At 30.6% G+C, this 4,257-nt stretch overlaps 1 long non-coding RNA gene across 1 annotated transcript; it reads right to left on the bottom strand.

Annotated features, from left to right (window-relative positions):
- Positions 1 to 620: 620 nt before the first annotated feature.
- LOC148276781 (uncharacterized) lies at positions 621 to 3,526 on the bottom strand. Its single transcript, XR_015823657.1, has 2 exons — positions 3,204 to 3,526; positions 621 to 2,635 (listed from the first exon to the last, which is right to left on the bottom strand). It is a non-coding gene; the product is annotated as an uncharacterized LOC148276781 (long non-coding RNA).
- Between the last annotated feature and the right edge of the window lie 731 nt (positions 3,527 to 4,257).

Genomic DNA, 4,257 nt, shown 5'->3' with positions numbered 1-4,257 from the left:
AAACAGTCGGCAGCCAATAGAAAAAAGAGAATATTATATTTGGATCTTTACTTTATCTAAGGAGATGGCAAAGGATAAGAAAAAATACATTTATGACAGGATTTTTTTTCGAAATTCTTTATTAGTAATACATTATTTTATTTTAAAGTATTTCATATGACTGTGATGGTTTTAATAAATAAATATAATATAAAATAAATAGTTAAGTTTTATTTAATCTTTAATCTGGTTGACCAATTCATAAAGCTGACTTAAAGGTATTTTCTTTTAAAAAAATTTTTTGGGAATTCAACAATTTTGTTTCCCATTAATTCCATTGTCATTACAAGATTCAGAAAGATATCTAAACCCTTCATAAATTGAAGCTTGATCGTTTTACTTACGTAGAATTCCTGGTAAATAAAAATAGGAACCAAATAGAGTTGTTAAGATTCCACCAATTTAAAAAAAAAACCATAAAACTAAACGTTGAATTTGTGTGATGAAGTTAGGAAAATCCGTCTATAACTTTTACCAAACTTGACAAAAAGCACCTAGAACAAGTTTGCATGTGGATGTTAAAATCAAACACTTGTTTTTATATTTTCGAATCGACTTTTTTGAAATTTTCTTTCACATAATTTTTGTTTTTCTCGTAAAGAACATCATAAACGTCTTGTGGAATATCTTTAGCTTTATATGCCACATCATCAACAGCTATTTTAAGTGTGTATTTTTCTTGGTCTTCGTCCAAAGACGTTTCAGTTTTGGTATTGTCAGTTGCCATTTCCGTTAATTTATCTTCAGAATGTTCTTTACCAACTTGTGATTCTTCAACAACGTTTTGACTATTGTTTGAACTCTCAGACCTGGACAAGCCATCATCGTTTGAGATCTTTTCAATATCCGACTCAAACTCATCGATATTTTTGGTCATACCAGTTTCAGAATTCGATTCAGTGTTTTGAATTATACTGTCCTCTGATGTTTTATAGGTTTTATGAGACTCCACACTATTTACTGAACTTTGGAAACTCTCCATTGCATCTTAAAATGAAGCATAACCGCTATTTACATTTTTGACATTATTTATCTCATTTTCCTTGCCCTTTTTGTCAGAATAAGCAACATCAAATGTATTAATATCTTGTTTATCTAAATTTGTCATTTCATTTAGTGTCTCGAAATTTTTTAATGTATTACTATTTTCTTCGCTTGTTTTATCTTCTTCATTGAGATCAGATTCAGATGAAACAGATTGTGTCATTTCAATATTGTCTGAGTTTTTGTTAATTTTTTTAGTATTCTCAGTGTTATCAAAAGACTCACTACTAGATCCATAATTTTCCTTATTATCTAAATTCAAAACGGAATCTGATGTCTAACTAGTTTCGGAGTTTTCATTAGTTTCTTGTGATTCCACAGCATTAAAAACAGTTTTCTTACTCTTAATTTCATCATCTAATGTATTGAACGAATCGTCTTTATCATCAATGGATGTATCAACATCCACAAATTTAGTTTTATCACTTTGAGAATTTGATACGTCACCATTTAATTCGGTAATGTTTTTGGTTTCTTGAGAATCTTCATTCAGTATTTTTTCTAGATTTGTAGGAACATCGATTGACGACTGGGAAGAAACACCATCATTGTCAATGATTTTTTCATTACCAGATTCATTTTCATCACGTCCTTCTGTCTTAGTTTTATTCACATCAAAATTTACTTCTTTGCGATTATTATTATCGTCGCTTTCTATTTCGGTGCTACTAGATATATTTTCTTTTGCCATATCATTGTTTTCCACAACTTTATGTGTTTCAACTCCACCGGGATGCTTATCTTTATTAAGGTTTACGGATCCTTCACTTTTATTCAAATCATTATTATTTATTGAATCTTTATCTGAATTTGTTTCCCCCTGTGCCGATGAGCTACTAATTGAATTTTCATTACTTGACTCGTTCGATATTTCGATTCGGTTTTTAAGAGCTTCATTAGAGTGACTAGCTGATTGATCGAAATGAGTTTCGCTACCCACTAGACTCTTTTCAAGTGAATGTTTCCAATTAATTATGTTATAAACATTGTTACTCAAATATCCGGAATTAATTTTATTCGATTCGTTTTTATTTTGCTGCTGTATGAGTTTTTTGATGAAATCTGTAATACCTCCATTGACTATTGAGCTAGGTTCTCCACCCATGACTGTTGCACCACTTAGGCTAGATTCTACCAATCCAGAACTATTTAATTTGCTTAAATGATCAAATTTGATTTGGAGAGATCCATTTTGAATGTTGCTTTCGAATATTTGTACCGGAGCGTAGTTGATGTAGCTAGCTTCTTTTTTTGCAGCTAAAATTTTCAACAAAGATCTTACACAGTCGTGATCGTTAGCGACATCACTATTTACTTGATTTTTTGGTGCTTCGGGTTTCGGTTTTTTCGTTGGTTTGGTTTTTGAATTTTTTGTTTGTTTGTGTTTTGGATTTTTCGATGGTTTTTTTGCTGGTTTGGGTCTCAAAGGTCTGAATCTACGTGGTGAAACGTTTGTTAAAGGAATATCATTTTGTGTGTCCGTAAATCTCTTAATTCTTGAATCAACTCTTCCACCACGACGTTGCATAGTTGAAATGAGATTGACACATCCCTGAAAAAAATAGGTATTATTTTTGTTAAAAATTTTATATACCATCAACTTTTTTTTCAATACCCATCTGTAAATAAAAATTGGCTTGGGTAAAAACATCGAAAAGAAAGAACTAGAGATAGTAAAAAAAGAAGCAATTGTTTTAAAAGCGTTATTCTTCGGAAACAGTCAAGACAGTTTGATACAAAAATTTTACTGTTGCTGCAAATAATAAATTCATAATTATTATTGATTCTTTTTTTAAAAATTTCTGAAAATTATAGTTTAAAGTAGCGTAGGTAAAACCGTGGCCAGAGAGAAGCAGTTTCACAGATCCTGGCTAATTTTAGTTACAAACCAGTTTAATTTATTTTTGTGTAACTGTTTCAACAGTTGCTTGTACTAGATTTTTGAACAAATTTTGAAGAATTGAAACGCCCATCTTTAGACGGCACTTTTTAAGTCATTTAGTAATTTGATGCAATTGTTTTGCCACATTTCAATTATTGTTCTGTTCTGTCCAGCAGTAGAGAGAACGGCTGATAAGGAGAAAAATAATAATTCATTATTTAAATATAAAAAAAGGAACCTGTTTTTCATAGCTGAATTGAGTGTTTTCAGAGCATGAGACAGTAATTGCCAAGTTGTCCAGGCATTGGTAGTATTTCTGGCAGTCGGTCTCATGCGGGAATTTGGAGTTTGTGGAATTCGCTGACTCTGGGCAAGGAACAAACCGCACCCAGTCCAGAGAAACAAGCTTGTTAGATTCTACCCAAAGGAGAAAAACGGGCGCCTGATCTTTGAAATTAAACAAACAAATTAATCATCATTGTCAAATATAATATTTTTTGAATTGCTTCAGAATAATCTACCAATTAAGCAAAAAATAATCATTTAGGAGAAATCAGGAACAAGTTATCAGTCAGATAAAACAATTTTTTTATTTTTAAATTAATAAAAACAAGCTATATTTTTCAAGTCACTTCAACAAATTATCATTTTAAAATCACCCAAAATATCATTTAAATATAATAATTTTATTAATTTTTTTATAAAAAAGATAAATATTTGAGTTTTTATTAATATATATCTCAAATATTTCAATTTTCAGACCATTTCCTAGAAGTCGTGAATAACTTGTGCTGGAAAAATCGAAATCGAGTTTTGGTAAAGTAGGATTTAAACTTCGGACCTTTGGCCCGTGAGTCCACAATACTATCACGGGACCACAACCAGGTTCGATCTTATCAAAACAAATGTTTGTATTGTAGTCAAAGCTATTTTTTTTAATGGGGGATACAAGCTTCAACCCTGCGGAATACCATGATTTCTCAACAATTCAAAGCCAATATATTAACTAAGAAGATTTGTAACATTCTTCATTGTTGATTGATTCCGTTGTTATCTGCCAGTTGATTGAAGTGGTTCAATTGTAGACAAGGTGTGGACATCTTGATCAGCCTGTAACTATATAATTCAAGATATTAGAAAGGTCAGAGTTATAAGCCAAATAAAAATCTTATTGATACCTATACAAAATTAAATAAGAAACATTTGGTGAGATAATAATTGTGGTAGTTATTTGTCCAAGATAGTTTTTTATTTAAATGATCTAAGTGTTATTATTAATCGTTATAGGCAGG

This window comes from Micrasema longulum, unplaced genomic scaffold, assembly GCF_059751315.1.
Source record: "Micrasema longulum isolate JH-2025_06_02 unplaced genomic scaffold, ASM5975131v1 h1tg001146l, whole genome shotgun sequence".
In the NCBI taxonomy this organism is placed as follows: Eukaryota; Metazoa; Arthropoda; class Insecta; order Trichoptera; family Brachycentridae; genus Micrasema; species Micrasema longulum.
The sequence above is the reverse complement of the archived record's forward strand: the minus strand, read 5'-3'. Positions and strand labels throughout refer to the sequence as shown.